Source organism: Bos indicus, chromosome 9, assembly GCF_029378745.1.
Source record: "Bos indicus isolate NIAB-ARS_2022 breed Sahiwal x Tharparkar chromosome 9, NIAB-ARS_B.indTharparkar_mat_pri_1.0, whole genome shotgun sequence".
In the NCBI taxonomy this organism is placed as follows: domain Eukaryota; kingdom Metazoa; phylum Chordata; class Mammalia; order Artiodactyla; family Bovidae; genus Bos; species Bos indicus.
Window position 1 is genome coordinate 70,635,862 of NC_091768.1, and position 21,602 is coordinate 70,657,463.

Here is a 21,602-nt window from a genome sequence, read left to right on the forward strand (position 1 = left end):
ATTCTTCTAGGCTACCTCTATCCTAAAAAATAGAAAACAAGAGGAGTATGCTTTCAGCTGGATGGGGTGGGCGGCAAGCCTTCCACGTCTTATCTTAGGGTTGTACACCCTCTTTATCACTGTACAAGTCAGGTGTTAAGATTATTGAGCCTTTCCTCCTCCAGGACACTACACAAGTCCAGTACACTCCTTACATGTGCTTTTAAAATCTGCCAAGTGAGAAGCCACATGTTCTCTTAGGTGCCTTGGAAGCATGGAAGTATGCCAGCATACAGAAGATAAATTAATGCAGAAACCTGTTTCCTTGGTGAAGAATCTTGGCCCATTGATCCGTATGGATCACTGATACACTCCTGCAGAGTAAATGACAAATTGCTTTTCTTTGCAACCTCAAAAACAAATGGGAAAATACGGCTTAGTGAGACTTTTTATGTGGCTCCAATCCATTCTACTGAATGCCCTAAAAGGTTGCTGGCTTTGGCTTCAACTCCCCAACAGAAAAGGCTATCCTTCTAGTTCAAGTGGTGGCACAAGCAGTTCTACAACTTGGCTTCAATGACCTGCTTGATCCAATGGTAACTCCAGAACCTGTGGAATTTCAGGGTTTTGTATAATAAACTAGTGGCAAGGTCCACTAGGAAAAAAAACAACAGAAGTCCCTTAGATTCATTGAGCAAAATGATGCTCTTTGTCAAGCCAATATTACCCTTTTGTGGAATAGTTCTAGTCTTACTACTGATTCTCGGCTAAAAAGTAAACAGTGATATACTAGGTGACCCAGTGACTGGAGTTGCCTGCTACATATTAGGTGTTATGTTATCTTGTTGACAGGTTCTTGCTTGGTGGCTCAGACAGTAAAGACTCTGCCTGCAATGCAAGAGACCTGGGTTCGACTCCTGGGTCAGGAAGATCCCCTGGAGGAAGACATGGCTACCCACTCCAGTATTTTCGCCTAGAGAATTCCAAGGACAGAGGAGCGTGGTGGGTTACAGTCTGTGGGGTTGCAAACAGTCAGGCACGACTGAGTGACAAACACTTTCACTGTCTTGTTGATGTATCTCTTTCTAGATTTTGTATGTTAGTCAACCTGTCTCTCACTCCAACTTCTGCAGTACTTGTTCAATGGAATAAACAACCAGGAATGGTTTAAGAATGAAAAACTACATACAGGCTTGCCAACATGGGCTTCCCCTTCTTCAGATTAACATGATTACTGACAATGCCATGTACCAGTTTGCAGCCAACAGCAATCAAAAGTAAATATACAATATGGCACCATTCTTGGGGGTTATGAGCCCGTCACCCAGTGGCAAGACGATTAGAGCCCTTCCATCTTGGTGGAGGTGGAATTTTATATTGACTGAAAGAGCAGCACTATGGATTTTATACTGCTTCTTCTACTGCCCTCCCCCCATGATCCCACCGGCTTCTGAATCCATGTATCAATCACAATCATTCTACCCACCAGTGCTCCTGATGAAGATACTCAATTTAACAGAGGGGGGAAAAGAAAAAAAAAAAAAAATATATATATATATATATATATAAAACACAGCTTCCAAAGACCAAGAATTCCTTGGTCTGCCAGTACTCCTTTATCTGGAAGCTGCTGGATTTCTAGAATGTCTAATGGCCTTTTGAAGACCCAATTATGGTGTCACCTGAGAGACAGTATCTTGGGAAGCTGAAATGCAATCCCACGGGACCTTTATGCTCGCAAAGACCCACCATTCTCTGATGCTGCTTCACCTATATCCACAAAAAAAACCCTCAGATTTAGGACCTAAAGTGCGAAAGTGAAGAGAAATAGTTCACATTTACATCTAATTACCCATTTGCAAACTTTCTTCCATCACTTGAAATGATTGAGAGACAATATTCAAGTAAGGAGTGTAACCTGAGTGGAAGCTGAGACTACATGGGGCCACTTGGGGCCAGCGTAGCACAATGTCCACTGAGGTCATTATCAAGGGGAAGTAAAAGTGTGCCCAGGGCAAAGTCAGAGGGAGACGTGTAAACAAACCTTGGGAAATGAGCTGGAGGGAACTAGCTAATACTGCCGTCTTCAATCAGAAAAGTTAGTATGATCTAACACGTAAACAGGAGCAACAAGGATCCGGGTTTGAAAGTCTGGGTTACTCCACAGCCGAGGTACAAAAAGAAGGTAAAAGGAACATGGAATAGCCATCCAGGAGAAAAGGACTAATAGAAACTGCAGCCTTGTTTCCAGCCACTAAGCGGCAGACTACAGCACGTGCCAATATTCTGTTCCTTGCTCTGTAATGTAGATATTTTAACTATTTGTTTCCTTCCCTATCTCTATTCTCCACTGTATTATAGGGGCATGTTGTTAGCAGTTACACTGAAACTCTGGTCCACAGACTAAGGAAATACTGTGACCCCCCATCTTGCTAAATCAGAGGAGGCATAGACTGGAAATCACCAAACAGACCTGGCACTGGAAGCAGGAAACAGATGTGTCTTGGTTCCACCTGGCAGTGGAGATGGGAGAGGAGTTGGGGTTGTATGAGCAATAGCAGTACCATGCTAAATGGGGCTCTTTAACTTTTTCAAGCTTAAATATGAAAAAAAAGGAGAAATCTGTTCAGTATAGAAAACAAAAGAGATGAATTATAATGGATATTTTTGGCCATCTGATACCCCAAATTCTTATGACACTGGATCTTCTTGGTTTATAATATCACCACTGGGAAGTATCATTACAGAACCAGTCCTTAGGGGGAACAAACTGAACAGTTTAGTCACAAAACCATTCTGAGTCCTTGAGCATTGCTGACCTCCATTATGAGTAATGCAGGTGATTAATAATGACAGAGTCCCAGCAACAATCACAAGAAAAGAAAGACCAGACTCATAAAACTAGCTTGCTGCTAAGTCACTTCAGTCGTGTCCCACTCTGTGCGACCCCATAGACGGCAACCCACCAGGCTCCACCGTCCCTGGGATTCTCCAGGCAAGAACACTGGAGTGGGTTGCCATTTCCTTCTCCAATGCATGAAAGTGAAAAGTGAAAGTGAAGTCGCTCAGTCGTGTCCGACCCTCAGCGACCCCATGGACTGCAGCCTACCAGGCTCCTCCGCCCATGGGATTTTCCAGGCAAGAGTACTGGAGTGGGGTGCCATTGCCTTCTCCGAAAACTAGCTTAGCTACTTATACTTAAACCTAGACTGACTTAATGCTATTGAGGTTCCATAAATACCAAAGTTGCTTACAAGTCAAATGCTTTAGCTGACAACTTTCTTTTCACTCTAAAACAATAATTTGAATAACATAGTATCTCATAAAATGAAGTTTCTTAGAAAGGCAACCATTCAGCTTTGCCTAATAGAGTGCATTTAATTAACTGAGTGTTCGATGTTTTTCATGAATGCAAATGTAAAACAAGGCCTCCTACACTCAAGCAGTATGCAATCTAGAAAAGGAGGGAAAAAAGTATCAATACATAGTATAAATGCTCTCATAATGTTTCAAACAAGGACCTATGTATAGGCATTCTACTGAAGGACAATCCAAAAAGCCTTAATGGAGGAGGCATTTGTATTATTTTTGAAGTGCAAGATACCAGACACTTTACTTTGGAGATTCGAACCTCGATATCATACTTAAGACATAACTTGATATTCAGATTATCAACTGGTTCCCCCAACCACAAGGGTAAATAAACTCCTAAAAGAAAGAACTAGGCATTCACTGTTCATTATCAGATCTCATTATCAGTGTCTCTTGACACTCAATGAATATTTTTAAACTGAGCCACAAAACAGCATCAGAAAGACTGAATCTTATATAATAAGTCTTATGTATTTCTAAAACACAAGGCATATATAAGAAAAAAGTTAAGAGAGGTAGGTATGTCCCTTTATTATTTATTCATTCAACATGGTCTGGGTACCTACTATCCACCAGGATTTCTGGACATCGACAGTCATTCCTGCTTCTTTAATCTGTACAGCTCTAAACTTGAGGAGCAGGCTTCCTAGGTGCTACATTGGTGAAGGATTCACCTGCCAATGCAGGAGACGCACGAAATGCAGGTTTGATCCCCGGGTGGGGAAGATCCCCTGGAGGAGAAAATGGCAACAGGCTCCATTATTCTTGTCTGGAAAATTCTATGGGCAGAGGAGCCTGGCAAGCTACAGTCTATGGGGTTGCAAAGAGTCAGACACAACTGAGTGACTAAGCACACAAACTTGAGGAACAAGTGAAGGTATCATCTGATCAGGTGATGAAGAGCCTATGGAAACACACATCTGAAGTTACTGAATCAAATTTAGGAGAAACATTATATGGTATTAGTTCAATTTTATTACACACATGAAGTTGAAAACCAGACAGAATAACTGATTTGTTCAAGAAACTATGGCTATTTTTAAGTAGAAGAGTTAGGATTAGAATGTAGACATCTTAGTTTCTAAAACAGTATTTTTCAGAGCACTAAAAGGGCTAAGAGTAAAAGACTTTTAAAAAAGATTATTTCATAATGCAGGTATGATAGCTGCCAAAGCAAAGAAAGGAAAAATAAGTGTGCAAAATTGGAGGAATTGAGCTGAGACGCTTTGGTGTTTCAAGTGGTGTTCGAAGTACATTTCAAGGCCTCCCATGGACCACAAGGAGCCTTCTGCCCTGCTGAAGCTGATGAGGAAATAAACACCTGTCCTTTCTTCAGGCCGTATGAGCAAGATTCCATAGACATCACATTACCTAACACCAGCATCACCCTCTTACATCAGTGTCAGGCATATATGGCCTGTGGGGGCTTTCAGCCTCCTTTGATACAGCCCTCCAGCTAACAATGGTTGTTACATTTTGAAAAGGTTAACAAAAACCAAAACAACGATGATGAATACACAAGAGACCATATGTGTGTTGCAAAGCCTAAAATGTTTACTATTTGGCCATTTATAGTAAAAATAGGCTGATCCTTGTCCTAAATTAGTAAAAACTACTAAAATTTTGTAATCATAACTGAGTTCAGTATGGTACTTGAGTGTACTAAGTACACACTATGTTACTAAGTCTATTTCACACAAAATTGAGCAGTGCTGCAAGTCTTCCACTGAGCACTCATCATGTATAAGAAGTTGAACTTCTGCAATTTTCAGAAAGAATACGCCACCCTCTGGCAGAAAGCAAAGAGGAACTAAAGAGCCTCTTGAAGGTGAAAGAGGAGACTGAAAAAGCCAGCTTAAAACTCCTCATTCAAAAAACTAAGATCATGGCATCTAGTCCCATCACTTCATGCAAATAGATATCGACAGACTTTATCTTCTTGGGCTCCAAAATCACTGCAGATGGTGACTGCAGCCATGAAATTAAAAGACGCTTGGTCCTTGGAAGAAAAACTATGACAAACCTGGACAGCATATTAAAGAGCAGAGACATTAGTTTGCCAACAAAGGTCCGTATAGTCAAAGCTATGGTTTTTCCAGTAATCATGATGTTAAAGTTGGACCGTAAAGAAGAGTAAATGCTGAAGAACTGATGCTTTTGAACTGCGGTGTTGGAGAAGACTCTTGAGAGTCCCTTGGACTGCAAGGAGATCCAACCAGTTCATCCTAAAGGAAATCAGTCCTGAATATTCATTGGAAGGACTGATGCTGAAGCTGAAACTCCAATACTTTGGCCACCTGATGTGAAGAACTGACTCATCAGAAAAGACCCTGATTCTGGGAAAGATTGAAGGCAGGAGAAGAAGGGGACAGCAGACGATGAGATGGTTGGATGGCATCACCGACTCAATGGACATGAGTTTGAGCAAGCTCCAGGAGATGGTGAAGGATGGGGAAACCTGGCGAGGTGCAGTCCATGGGTCGCAAAAAGTCAGACATGACTGAGAGACTGAACAACGGCAAAATGATACCGGTACATTAAAGGTGCTGGTGTGTGTCAGTTATTATTTTTAACTGCTGCTCTTCTCACGTTAGTTTAGAAACAATTATGGTTACTTTTTCATTTTATTGGATGAAGATTTTTGCAGAGTAACTGATGTATCGTTACCAATCTATTTTATTACTCTCCAGTTTATGACTATCTCCTCGTTTTAGGATGGTGGCTCATATGATGTTTTGCCTTACTCATGTTGACATGTTCAAAACTCTTTACAAAAAAATTGGTTTAGAGACAGAGAGACAAAAAAGAGGTTTCTAGGTAAGTAACAAACAGGATAGTGATCTAAAATAACTGATAATCATTCCTAGCTTCTCCCAAGTCGTGTCTAGTAAATTTCATTTCATTACCTTGCCTGGGGTATTGTGAATTTTTGAAGTAGTCATATTCATTTTTACTGGCAAATGTCTAATTTGAAAGGAAAAAAAAAAAAACCCTTGTGAAACATGAAAATTACGGAATTAATTCTTTCCATAGCCATAAACAGTTACTTGAAGAAAAACTCACCTAATACACTGAGATAGGATTAAATCAAGATGCACCACTACAAGAATACAACGAGCACATTATTTTTGCATTATTCACAATCTACAACTCTTTGCACTATTACTACTAGAGAGGTAACATTAAAGTATATTACATTTTTCATAACATAAGGAGAACACCATTTCCTACACATCCAGGAAAAGTGCATTATTATTTATACAAAACTCAAACCATGTCCTTTCTGCCTCTTCATTCTTTTCTGTACCAAACACCCACTGTGTTCCGTAAGAGTCTGCCGCCATCTAGCGGATGACCTGAGGAAAAACCTGCTTCATAGCAAAAGGTTTTTGTTGTTGTTTTTTTCCTGTCAGTACAACTATAGGCATGCTATCAGAGGCTTTGCACTGTTAGCACCTGTCAGAATTCCCAGGGGATCAGGGAGGACACTGTCTGACCAGTGAGAGTGGCCAGGCTTTGGGGACACCCTGAGTTAGCCCCCAAAGGCACACAGACCACCTTCAAAGAAATGTCTCCAAATAACGGAGAACAGAATACAACCACCTGCTCTTTTAACACAAAATAGCTCTGTTGCTCAATCGGAAATAACTCAGCTGAAACTGTCAATCGTGGAAAAAAAAAATAACGGTTATTAAAACACATGGGCAAGTGGTTTAGAGATTCTGACTCAAGTCTCACCAACATCACACAGAGGAAGACGAGTTTAACACTGATCAGCAAGCAGTCTGGGAGCCAGACAGCTTGATTTGGAAACCTGACCTCACTCGTTCCTGGCTGCTGACCTTGGGCAAGTGATCTCATCTCTCCAAGCTATAACTGCCTCACAGTTAAGTGGACGGAAAATCACCTCTTCCTCAGTCATCAGGAACCTCAACTCGGGGCAATGTATGTAAGGGCTTTGTACTGGAAACAGAAAGAGCTTACTAAATGAGAGAGAATAGTATGAAGAGACTTAATGTTTTTCTTCTGGAAGTCATAGATGAGCACAGTGGCCAGCTATTGGAAGTTGACAATGACCAATTAGGAGCAATCATTGAAGGTGATGTTCTTACAACAAAATGAAGAATAAGAATATTCTTATTAACATATATTAACTAATGTGAAACACGCTGTAGGAGGGTACTGAAATCTAATAAACTCTGATAAAGTTATGAGAATTGTAGAGATAATGATAAATATAAATCAAGACAAGATAGTTATAACCCCCAATTAGGAAGAAAGTCAGCTATTACCTGACAGTAACCATGTCTAGCAGTTACATACAAGTGAGAAACTGAACTATTAATAGGAAAAAACCCTACTAAATATTAAACAAACTCTAAATAAAAGCAAACTCTGTATTAGCCTCCAGGCTTTCCTCATCTATCAAACCATCTATTTTAAAGGGTGCTTTTAAGCATCACTATTATAGAAGATGGTATATATAGAAACATTGCAAAATGGCATAAATTTCTATTCGGTTGGTGCAAAAGTAATTGTGGTTTTGCACTGTTGAACTTTGCTGTTTGATATTGGAATACATTCTTAAATAAATGTGGTTATGTTATATATCATTTTAATGGACATTTCTTGCTTTGTGCTTTTTTGCTAATGCATTACTTGCTGTTTATTTTTCAGTTCAGTTCAGTCACGTCTGACTCTTTGAGACCCCATGAACTGCAGCACGCCAGGCCTCCCTGTTCATCACCAACTCCCAGAGTTTACTCAAACTCATGTCCATTGAGTCGGTGATGTCATTCAGTCATCTCAAAGACTAAGAGCAAATTCAAGCAATTTTTTAATTCAAGTTCAAAATGGGTTGTAAAGCAGTGGAGACAACTTGCAACATCAACAACCTGGCCCATGAACTGCTAATGAACGTCCAGTGCAGTAGTGGTTAGGGAAGTTTTGCAAAGGAGACGAAAGCCTTGAATATGAGCACGGTGGCCAGCCATCGGAAGTTGACAATGACCAATTAAGAGCAATCATCAAAGGTGATGCTCTTACAACTACGTGAGAAATTGCAGAAGAACTCAGCATCTACATTCCACAGTCATTCGGCATTCAAAGCAAATTGAAAAGGTGAAGAAGCTCTATAAGTGGGTTCCTCATAAGCTGACTGCAAATCAAAGAAATCATCATTTTGAAGTGTTGTCTTCTCTTATTCTACTCAACAACAATGAACCATTTTTCAACCTGATTGTGAGATGTGGCAAAAAAATGGATTTTACACAACAGCCAGCGATGACCAGCTAAGTAGCTGGACTGAGAAGAAGCTCCAAAAAACTTCCCAAAGCCAAACTTGCACCAAAAAAAAGGCCATGGTCATTGGTGGTCTGCTGCCTGGCTGATCCACTATAGCTTTCTGAATCCCGGTGAAACCGTTACCTCTGAGAAGTGTTCTCAGCAGATCAATGAGACGCACTGCAAGATGCAGCACCTTCAGCCAGCACTGGTCCACAGAAGGGCCCACAGCAACGTCCGACCACACACTGCACAACCGACATTTCAAAAGTTGAACGAATGGGGCTACGCGGTTTTGCCTCATCTGCACATTCACCTGGCCTCTCTCGTCAACCGACTACCAATTCTTCAGGCACCTCAACAACTTTTGGCAGGGAAAATGCTTTCACAACCAGCAGGACGCAGAAAACGCTTTCCAAAAGTTTGCTGAAACTTGAAGCACGAATTTTTATGCCACAGGAATACACAAACTTATTTCTCAAATAAGCAAGAATGGGTTGATTGTAATGGTTCCTATTCTGATTAATACAGATGTGTTTGAGACTAGTTATAACTGCAAGGAGATCCAACCAGTCCATCCTAAAGGAAATCAGTCCTGAATATTCACTGGAAGGACTGAAGCTGAGGCTGAAACTCCAATACCTTGGCCACCTGATGCAAATAACTGACTCACTGGAAAAGACCCTGATGCTGGGAAAGATTGAGGGCAGGAGGAGAAGGGGACGATAGAGGATGAGACGGTTGGATGGCATCACCGACTCGATGGACATAAGTTTGAGTAAGCTTCAGGAGTTGGTGATGGCCAGGGAAGCCTGGAGTGCTGTAGGAGTCGCAAAGAGTTGGACATGACTAAGTGACTGAACTGAACAGATAATGATTAAAATTTACTGTCTGAAACTGCATTAATTTTGTACCAACCTAATAAAAGAACACAAGATGCTGTTACTGGTAACTTTACGATAATCAGAGTTAGAATCAGGTTGGGCTAATCATTACTCAGTACAAGGTGCAAAAGATAATGTACCATGAAAAAATACCTGCATCAGCTGGTTGAAAATAAGTCTGAACACAAAAAGGTTTGAAGAAAAAAAAAAAATCAAGTGACCTAGGTTTATTTTCTTATATCAAAACCAAGAAAGTATACTGTAATTCTAAAAAGCACATGGTAAGTAGAAAAACTCGTTAGAAAATCTGAAAGAAAACTACTGAAATAATTATGGGCTTTTTTCCCCAATATTTTGTCTTGTGACCTGAACAGGGAGCTTATCTTCTTCATGAGTGAAAGAACTGATGTGCATGGTGGGGAGGAAAATGAAGGATCTTCTAAAGAATGAGTCTTGAGCTGAGAAGCTGCAGGTGAAGCCGGTGCAGCCGGGGCCAAGCACTCTGGTTTACTGTGCTCGCCCTCCTGGCACTCCAACACCCGCAGGCAAGTCCTGCTTCCATGAAGCAGTCTCTCATCTAGAACACATTTAATTTTAAATTCCTCATTGGTTTTCTTCCCAGATATTTCAAGAAAGGCACACAGTGTCACAGAGTTGCAATTTCGGGCATTTTACAGCTTCTGCAGACTAACAAAAAGTTAAATCTGAAGTCATGGTTCTTAAAAATGAACAAAGTACAAAAGCGAGTCATTTGCAAACTGTATCTAAACAGTACTTTGGAATTCGAAGGTGGCCAGAATACTGCAAGCTCTGACTTAGCAAAGACATTCAGACTTACCTCTTGTCACGTGGGCCTGCCCAGCCGACCTAGTTGGAGGGAGTCTAGAATCAGGAGTTAACAGAGGCCGAGAGTAGGACGCGGCCCCTTGAGAGGGTGGTCTGTGTACACAGCTAAGACAGGGGGGCTTGCCAGCGGGGAAACCTTACTCCTTCCGGTTTTCCAGCCTCCTCGGCCCACCTCACCTCTTGGACGAGCTTCCTTCCTGTCATCCGCTGATGGCCTCCCCTTGCTCCAAAAGCAGCTGCAGTATTAGGCATGTGAGGAATCCCCCTCCAGCTTGTATGACAGTGCTTCCTCAACTGTTAACCTCAGTCTGAATTCCTGATCAGTTTTAGTTGCAACACCCTGCTACTCACATGTTATTGCCTCTTCTTCCCTCCCCAAGCCATAAAGAACAGAGTGGGGGTGGGGGAAGGAAACCTACACAAGTTATATTTTCAGAGAAACCAAGACAACAAAAAAATCCTCAAAAATATGTACATGTGGCCAAAAGGAACAGATAAGAGCAGATCCTGGGTGAGAAGCCACGTGTATGGACAGGGAGTGAGAGGGTGTTGCAGATGAGAACAGGGGAGGCAGAGCTCCAAATGTCACCAGCAAGTATCCACCAGCAGAAGACGGTGACTGCACCCCGAGGTGGGGTCCAGGAGCAGCGCTGAGAGGGAACGGGGGCGGCTCTGCTGGGGGAGCTGGAAACCGGAGGCTGGGACCACCCTCGGGCCCCCAGGCTACCCATCTCTTAAAGTGTCACCTTTCCCTAAGAGGAAAGGGACACCTTAGAAAGAAGCAGCTGAACACTGGGGAGTCAATGGAGTGATGGGGGGACACCATGGCTGGAGGGGAAAGCCCTCCTACACCAGGCTAGGTTCTGAGAGGCAGAGGGGGAAAGAAACAGTGCCTCAGGGCAGCACAGAGAGGAAGGGGCCCTAGAGTAGAGTCTGGCTCCTCCCTCTCCCTTCACAGCCAGGAAAAGCACACTCACTCCACTGAATAACAACAGAAAGAACAGATATAGCAACCATGCAGAAGACTATAAAAAACTGTGGAAAAGAACAGCAAAACTCCCTATGAGGAAAACGCAGCAGGAAAAAAAAATGTAACCACAGAAGTGGATAAGGTGAAAATTATAACCCAAAATAGCACTGAATTTTTTTTTTAACTCAGTGAAGCAACTGCAATTTTAAAGGAAGATCACGCAAGAGGGCCAGATAAGATGCACCAATGAAGCAGAAACTAGAGGAACTTAGGGAAGAAAAAGAATTTAGAATTCTTTTCTGCAATGAATAAAAAATGACAGGTCAGGATAGATGCACAGAAAGCAAGAGCCCCAGAAACAGTGGGTGTCACTCTGGGTTGTTCAGGTCACACTCCAGACTTTCTGATGGTTTTAGCTACAGGTTCACCGTCACTCTCGACTCCTCTCTCTCAGCTCCTGGTGATCTCAGTACCCATGCTGATAACCCTGCCACCATCCTGGCCTGGCAGGCTGCAGTCCATGGGGTGGCAAAGAGTCAGACACGACTGAGGGACTGAACAACAATCCTGGCCTCAGTTCTTTGTATGAAAGTGAAAGTTGCTCGGTTGTGTCCGACTCCTTGCAATCCCATGAACTATATAGTTCATGAAATTCTCTAGGCCAGAATACTGGAGTGGGTAGCCTTTCCCTTTTCCAAGGGATCTTCCCAACTGAGGCATCGAACCCAGGTCTCCCTCATTGCAGGCAGATTCTTTATCAGCTGAGCCACAGAGAAGCCTCAGTTCTTTGTATGTTTCTTTCCAAATGAGCTTATCCTCTATCCTCTAAAAATCACACACTCCAAGATCTAACCGAATGCCTTCTTATTACCAACAACTGTTAACTGTTCCATAACCTTAGTTTCATAGACACAACTTACAAATCACCACCTCCTGTATGCCTAGCACTCTCTGACTGGTACCCTGATCCCAACAAACCTCTGACAACTCCCAGGACCTAGGGCCCTTCGGTCCTGCCTCTTTGCCACTTTCCCTCACACAACCTCCCCCTCCCCCTCGGTTCACTGGCCTCCTGACCCAACTTGCACTCCACAGCCAGCCTAAACATCATCATCTTCTACTCCCCTGCCTGTGTCCTTGAGTCCCTCCCTCCACTCATCTTAACCACTCGACAAATCCAAAACTCTAGTTGAGCCCAATACTGTGGTCCTCTAGTACATGACTGTGCCATACAGCACTTACCAAACCTCTGTTCATGGAGACTTTATCCTAAGATTATAAGTTTAACACTGGGGGAACTTACCACTCATGCTGTTTTTACAAATGAATCCTTCCGAGATCTATATAGAGAAAATACCCAGTGTAATGATACCTAGATGAAAACATTCTCTTATCTGTGCATCCAAGTTCCATTTATTTACATGCTCAAAAGTCTAGTTCTACCCAGAGTAAAAGCCTGAGTTAGGGATTTTGGTAGATAAGAGCTGAAAAATCAACTAATGTCACTCTGTCAGGGTTGGCTTATCATTATGGTCATTATCAGTAATCACTTCAAACAGAAGTAACCTTATAACAAAGGACTATTTAATAAAGGTATTTCTATATTATCCATGAATTACTCTTCCTAATGAGCTATTCAGTAAATGAAAACATCTTTCAGAATCTTGAGTTTTTCATAAAAATCAAAGAAGTTAATATAAATATCTCTTCTCTCATTCTTTATCAATACCTGCCTAAAGCACACTAACCCGCATTACTTTCAAAATACAATACATTACAACAAAGTGTAGAATCTTGGGATTCAAAAGCCAACTTCAGCATTATCTGGGTTTCCTGTCACTTTAAATCCCAGTGCAATATGCCACGGAATGCAGGGCTGTGTTTAGTTTGCGAGGGCTGCCATAACAAAATAGCATAGAGTGGCGGCTTAAAACAACAGAATTTTATTTTCTCGCAGTTCTGGATGGAGGCTGGAAGCCTATGGTCAAGGTGCCAGTGGGGTGGGCTTTTCCTGAGGCTTCTTCTTGGCTTGCACATGGCCTTCTTCATGCTATATCCTCATGTGGCCTTCTCTCTGTGCCTGAGCATCCCTGGTGTTTCTCCCCTTCACATATGGACAACAGTCACACCGGATTAGGACACTACCCTTATGACCTATTTTAACCTTAATTACCTTTCCAAAGGCCCTATCTTCAAATTCAGTCACACTGCAGATTAGGACTTCAACAAATGAATAGGGGAACACAATTCAGTCCATAACAAGGAACTTGACACAGCTTACAAGAGAGAAAGGTAAAAAAAAAAAAATTAATGAATAAATTAAGATACTTGTCAAGTATCTTTGATGTACGCTCAAACACCTGGATGAATGAGTAACTTGTACCAGTCCATAGCAACCTCAGAAAACCTTGCAGGAAGGACCACTCATAATCACTGCAATTCCTTCTACTCAACTCTTAATTACTCTCCTTAATATCATACAAAAGGAAAGGAGATCCTCTTCCACTTGACACTTCAGTTCAGTTCAGTCACTCAATCGTGTCCGACTCTTTGAGACCCCACGGATGGCAGCATGCCAAGCTTCCCTGTTCATCACCAACTCCCAGAGCTTGCTCAAACTCATGTCCATCGAGTCAGTGATGCCATCCAACCATCTCATCCTCTGTCATCCCCTTCTCCTCCCACCTTCAATCGTTTCCGGCATCTAATGAGTCAGTTCTTTGCATCAGGTGGCCAAAATATTGGAGCTTTAGCATCAGCATCAGTCCTTCCAATGAATATTCAGGATTGATTTCCTTTAGAATTGACTGGTTGGATCTCCTTGCTGTCCAAGGGACTCTCAAGAGTCTTCAACACCACAGTTCAAAAGCATCAATTCTTTGGTGCTCAGCTTTCTTTATAGTCCAACTTTCACATCCATACATGACTACTGGAAAACCCATAGCCTTGACTAGACGAACCTTTGTTGGCAAAGTAACGTCTCTGCTTTTGAATATGCTGTATAGGTTGGTCATAGCTTTTCTTCCAAGGAGTAAGCGTCTTTTAATTTCATAGCTGTAGTCACCATCTCCAATGATTTTGGAGCCCAAAAAGATAAAGTCTGTCACTGCTTCCATTGCTTACCCATCTATTTCCCATGAAGTAATGGGACCAGATGCCATGATCTTCGTTTTCTGAATGTTGAGTTTCAAGCCAACTTTTTCACTCTCCTCTTTCACTTTCATCACGAGGCTTTTTAGTTCTTCTTCACTTTCTGCCGTAAGGGTGGTGTCATCTGTATATCTGAGGTGACTGGTATTTCTCCTGGCAATCTTGATTCCAGCTTGTGCTTCAATGGATCCAGACTGCCATTTCACATGATGTACTCTGCATATAAGTTAAATAAGCAGGGTGATAATATACAGCCTTGATGTACTCCTTTTCCTATTTGGAACCAGTCTGTTGTTCCATGTCTAGTTCTAACTGTTGCTTCCTGACCTGCATATAGGTTTTCTCAAGACGCAAGTCAGGTGGTCTGGTATTCCCATCTCTTTCAGAATTTTCTATAGTTTGTTGTGACCCATACAGTCAAAGGTTTTGGTGTAATGAAGCAGAAGTAGATTTTTTTCTGGAACTCTCTTGCGTTTTCCATGATTTCCAACGGATGTTGGCAATTTGATCTCTGGTTCCTCTTGACATCCCTTCAACTATTTGAAGCAGCAATCCAATCCCCCTCTAGATGAAATGTTCCTAGTATTTCCAAATGCTGTATGGATCCATGCATCATAGAGTGATTTCTGTACCCTCTCATTCCCCTCTCCCTTTCCATTATTCATATTAAACAACTGGTACCCCACCCCTACCCCACCCCAGAACCAGGCTCATAGAAAGGTACTGTGCCTTTCCTTTAAGATTTCTAAGATACCTTTTTCCCCTCATGTCATCCTTGTGCAGGAGCCATGCTAATCTTCTCTGTATCATTCCATTTTTAGTATTAATATATGTGCTGCCAACGTGAGCACTAAGATTTCTTTATAAAACTGTTTTGTTCTCATTCAGTTGATTTTACATTGTAGCATTGTAGTCAGGATTGCTGAGCGCTTCCCATCTTATCAAACTGTGTTCTTCTCCTCCAGGGTCACATCTTGAAATCATAACATTCTCTTCTTTAAAGTTTTCTATTCTCACCTTTATGTTCTATCCTTTGTCATCCAATGGATTCTTAATAGCCTCTGTATGCAAAGCTCTTGAGGGATATAATTCTGCATTAAAGTATGATCCCCTGCCATAGAAGAGATTAGAGACTCTGGTAGTAAAGGAAAAAATGTTGGCACCTAGAAAAAAAGCATAAAGATGAAATACAGAAGAATTCACAAGCCAGCATCTCATTACCAAATGAGTGAGAAGAGATTCCTGCCATAAGGTCAAAGGTAAGAAAAAAAATAAACATTTATAATGGCTAGTACATGACACACATACTTATATAGATAAAGGGTAACCTACTTGAGATTATTCATTTGTTCTTATAGGACAGAGAGCTATGAACAGGGCACGTGAAGTTCTTTCTCTTTAGGAGCTGGCATTCTAGTAGGGAATGCAGAAAATAAGCGGACAATTATAGTAGTTTAATATACCAATCAAATAGAAGAGAGTTGGACTATAAAGATGGCTGAGAGCTGAAGAATTGATGCTTTTGAACTGTGGTGCTGGAGAAGACTCTTGGAGAGTCCCTTGGACTGCAAGGAGATCCAACCAGTCAATCCTAAAGGAAATCAGTCCTGATTATTCATTGGAAGGACGGATGCTGAGCTGAAACTCCAATACTTTGGCCATCTGGTGCGAAGAACTGACTCATTGGAAAAGACCCTGATGCTGGGAAAGATTGAAGGCAGGTAGAAAAGGGGATGACAGAAGATGAGATGGTTGGATGGCATCACTGACTCAATGGACATGAGTTTGAGTAAGCTCCAGGAGCTGGTGATGGACAGGGAAGCCTGGTAGGCTGCCGTCCATAGGGTCGCAGAGAGTCAGACATGACTGAGTGACTGAACAACAGACTTACTGATGAAAGGCATCACAGAAACAAAGCTGTTTAATGAGAAACAATGAGTGGAGGAAGCACAGCGATAGGTCAGGGAAGATATGTCTAATGACACAACCTTTGGGCTGAGACCTGAATGCCAAGGAGGAGCCAACTGTGCGAAGATTTGAGAAAATGTTTGAGGCAGAGGAAAAGCAAGTGCAGTTACTCTGAGTTAAGAAGGAGCTCAACTGTTCAGTCAGGGGAAAGGCAACTACTGTGGCTGAAATCTACAAAGAGGGAGAGTGGTTGCAGTTGGAGAGTGAGGGCAAGATCAGCCTTGGAGGGTGTGGTGGGGTATGGCGGGCTGACACGGTCTGACATCCTTCACCTCGGCTACAGTGTGGAGAAGAGACTGCAGGTGGGCAGGAATGGGAGCCGGGGGTACAATTCAGAGGCTGCTATCACCCAGAGAAGAAAGAGTAGGAGCTGGGACCTGCGTGGTGACAGCAGAGGCAGAGGGGAAAGGACAGATTTGGCAGGTAGGACCAACAGGGTGTGCATTTAGGTTGCAAACGGGGAGCAAAAACTACACAGAACTAGGGACGGAGTTTGGGACCAAGGGTAAGAAAGTTCACGTTCAGGACAGTGGTTTACATACGGGGGCAGTGAGGGACAGAGCTCCCTGGAGCTGTATCTTTATTTTAGCTCGTAAAATAAATTTTAGTTCCTAAAACAAACAGAAAGCGTTCACTCACATTCAGTTGTAAACCACACTCGTTTTCAGTCACGTGGGCAAAATCACCAGAGAGAAGAAAGGGTGGCTGCTCTTTGTTCAGATTCCCTTGGATTAAGACATGAATTTTTACCCCTACCTCTGTTCCATGTCAACACCTTAGGCGAAGAAAATCACAACAGTGAATTCAAAGCTACTGAAGCTTTTCTCCTCAAGAGGAAAAAAATTCAACCAGGTATTTTCAGACATGTGACATCAGAAGTAGATATATCGCATTTTAAGGAAGGGAGGGAGGGACGGGTGGAGAGAGAGAACATGTTTTCTACTCGTTTCCTTCTATAAACTGCTTTCCCTTCCACCAACACCCACCAACCAATCGCCCTAGGAAAAGGAAGGAAACACCTCCATTTCCTAGGTAAATACGCCATTTCAGTCAATTTATTAACTTCTCAGGACTGGTGATTCTTTTTAAAGAAAAGTCTGCTCTGGCAACCAAAAAGGAGAAGTTGATGATACCAGCTTCCCTTTTTTGCAGTCATGTGTTAAGGTGCAAAAAGAGTGTTCTTCACCAGACTGTAGTTAAAAGAACTGCATTCATTCTCAAAAGAAACAAAAGGGCTCACACCACTATAGAGATTTTTATGTTTCATCTCAAAGTCCTAAGGACCTCCTGAGAATAAGAGCCAGGCGCCGATCCTTCTCAATAAACAAGGAAAGAAATCACAACAGAGAAACCAATAATATTTACTTCAAATCTAAACAAATCTGTGTTGGATCAACAGCTTTAATCTATAGGAGATATATGATTAAAAAAAATAAAACAATGAAGATTCAACATAAATCTTTTTTCAGTCACCTTCCCTTAATATTTATAATATGGGCTTCAGTTCACACATTTTACGCCCCCCTACAAAGTCCTGACTTCTCAAATCTTCTGGAACACATATGACATATCACGCATATTTTTTCTGCTAAGAAAACTTCTACACGTACACATTCATATTTTATAAAGTTACCAATGGATCTTTTTTTTGGTTCTTTTCCAAAGGCAAGCTTTAGCCACTCTCCAACTTCCTCTTTTAGATGATTCTTTAAACCAATACTCAAATGACAGAATTCTTATTAGCACTGGTAAGACTTACTGTAATATATATGTACGGTAAATTTTTACCTCAACAAATGTGTTTCGTGGTCAGCTGTGGTCATTTCTATCTATCAATTTCCTTCAACTCATAACTTAAGATAATTATGACATGATTCACTCCAGAATCCCTTGTGACTGCAATTCTCCCACCTCTTAATATTTAGAAATAATACATAGCTCTTAGTGGAATTCTAGTTCTAACTTACAGATAACTGTTTCCATTATGGGAATTTAAAAGCATGCACGAAGGGTCCAGATGTGGCAACTGGTTTCTTAATACCAAAGAGAAGAATCTCACATATGTTAGAAGAGCTCTCAGGACTTTTATTTTTTTACTTGGTTTAACCAATTTCACTTGGTTAAAATCATAGCCTGTTAAAGTTAGAACAGACCATAATCCAGCCCACAGAAAAAATATATAAGAAAATCATGCTCTGGAAGACTAGACAGCTTACTCAGGTCACACTGCTCTCTGGATCTGATTTCAGGAAATGTGCATGCATGCACACAGAGCTTGCCTAATTAGAAACTTTCCCTATTGTCTCATTGATTTTCCCCACTCAGCGAAATTCTGAAAAGTCTGGTTCTAATCAGGGAACTGCAATATAAATCACAATGGGACACAACCGTGGCTAAAATGGGTAAAATTTAAAAGACTGCAGATGTCAAATATTGGCAAGAATTTGGAGCAACATAAACGAATACAGTGGCTGGTGGGGCCACTACTTGGGTAACTGGTTTCCTGTATCGACTACAGTTGAGCATACACATTATCCTACGACACTGCAACCCAATTCCCAGACACAGACATGAAACAAAACAATGTACAAGAGTGCTCAGCATTGTTCATAAAAGGAAAAAAACAAAACAAAGCAAAAACACAGAAACACTCCAAACGTCCAGCAACAGTAGAAAGAAAAACTAGATATGGTATGTCTGAATACAGTAATGAAAACAAAGGACTGACAGCTACCTGTAACAATACAGATGCAACAATACTTAGAAAGTGCACAAACCTAATGGGAGAAAGAAGTTTAACATAAATTACTTGATTCCATTAGATAAAGTTAAGAACTAGGAAGGTTAATTGGTGACATTAGAAGTCAGGACGCTGGTGATCTATGGACAGTATGGATGGGCTCTAAGCATGAGAAGGTCTACAAGAGGCTGGCAATGTTCTACTTCCTGATGTGTGGTATTGTAACATAATTTACTGAGCTACACTAATAATTTCTATACAGTTCAGTTCAGTCGCTCAGTTGTGTCCGACTCTTCGCGACCCCATGAATTGCAGCACGCCAGGCCTCCCTGTCCATCACCAACTCCCGGAGTCCACCCAAACTCATGTCCATTGAGTCGGTGATGCCATCCAGCCATCTCATCCTCTGTTGTCCCCTTCTCCTCCTGCCCCCAATCCCTCCCAGCATCAGGGTCTTTTCCAATGAGTCAACTCTTTGCATGAGGTGGCCAAAGTATTGGAGTTTCAGCCTCAGCATCAGTCCTTCCAATGAATACCCAGGACTGATCTCCTTTAGAATGGACTGGTTGGATCTCCTTGCAGTCCAAGGGACTCTCAAGAGTCTTTTCCTTCACTACAGCTCAAAAGCATCAATTCTTCAGAGTTCAGCTTTCTTCACAGTCCAACTCTCACATCCATACATGACTACTGGAAAAACCACAGCCTTGACTAGACGGACCTTTGTTGTCAAAGTAATATCTCTGCTTTTTAATATGCTATCTAGGTTAGTTATAACTTTCCTTCCAAGGAGTAAGCATCTTTTAATTTCACCATCTGCCATGATTTTGGAGCCCCCAAAAATAAAGTCAGACACTGTTTCCACTGTTTCCCCATCTATTTCCCATGAAGGGATGGGACCAGATGCCATGATCTTTGTTTTCTGAATGTTGAGCTTTAAGCCAACTTTTTCACTCTCCTCTTTCACTTTCATCAAGAGACTTCTTAGTTCCTCTTCACTTTCTGCCATAAGGGTGGTGTCATCTGCATATCTGAGGTTATTGATATTTCTCCCGGCAATCTTGATTCCAGATTGTGCTTCTTCCAGCCCAGTGTTTCTATGATGTACTCTGCATATAGTTAAATAATTTCTATAACAACTCTCTCTATATACATGTGTGTGTATAAAATACTTCTATTTTTTAAAATTAAAAAAAGTCTTTAATTATGTGATGGGATGTCAATATATTTATCTGTTTCTTTCAAAAACATGCATTCTTTCTGTGTGTTCCATGTGTCCTGAGTCCTTCTCTGAATTGTGTGTGTTTGCACCAGGATGAAGGGGCCCTGTGAAACACCCTCTTCTGGTTCACCTCATATAGTAGGCTCAAGCCTTTTCAACCCACAGAGACTTGCTTATCCTTGTCCCGGATGTCACAGGTAGGATGTCCCAAACAAAATACAGATGTTAAAGGGTAAACGAGTGTATATCTCCCTTCCTCATTCTGTTAATGAAAATAGTACTGTTTAAAAAAATAACTTGAGAACTAAATCTAAAGTTTGAGAACTAAATCTAAGCATGTCTTTGACGCACTATGATCTTCTGGTCTTTGGATAACAATCGGTTTTATTTGTACGTCAACTTCAGTCTATTGGGAATGGTTGCCTAGAACACTGCACTAAGAAAGATTTAATTCCGTGTTAAGGCCAGAGATAGAGAATACTGTCAAAATGGAGCACAAACACCTTGCTGACTCACAGTCAACAGAACACTTTCTCCCTTAGGATAAAAACAGGTTCTTAATCATTTTAAATGCTCCACAGAGAAATCTCTAATAAAGTTCTAGTTTATTAAATCTATTTACTGCATATACTTAGAAAGTGATATTATTTTAACATAATTTAATTTCTAACATATTTTACATTTACATATTTAGAATATTTAAATATTTTATGCTTAATATAAATTATATTATTGTAATGTGGTTTAAATACATCATGAGTAAAGCAAATCAACAAGACTAGAGATTATTTGTAATAAAAAGTAGCTTAATAGGGAGGGAAAAAAAACCTACTTAAGTTTAAAAACATTTTGTTTCCTCTACCCTACATTTTGCAAAACAGGACTGCCAGAATACTGTTTTGAAAACTCACAAAATTCCAATTTTATGAAATGCTGTTTTGGGGTTCCTCCAAGAATTAAGCCTTTTGACTGCTATTTTTGGTATAAATTAAACCATACAACTCAATATTTTTTTTTTTTTGGTATAAATTAAACCATACAATTTAGTATTTTATATGTTTTCATTGATCTTAATCAAAATTAATATGAAAATAAATTTTCCCACTGCAATCCTCAGGAAGACTTTAGCTTCAGTTGAATAGATGTACATATTCTAAATATGAGGATATTTCCTTACTTACAGCATCTTCT

General features: G+C 41.1%; 1 protein-coding gene and 1 pseudogene across 2 annotated transcripts in view; both read right to left on the reverse strand.

Annotated features, from left to right (window-relative positions):
* STX7 (syntaxin 7) overlaps positions 1-21,602 on the reverse strand; it is a 56,695-nt gene that overhangs the window by 18,576 nt on the left and 16,517 nt on the right. The window lies entirely within an intron of this gene.
* Positions 15,222-15,335, reverse strand: LOC139185056 (U6 spliceosomal RNA; annotated as a pseudogene).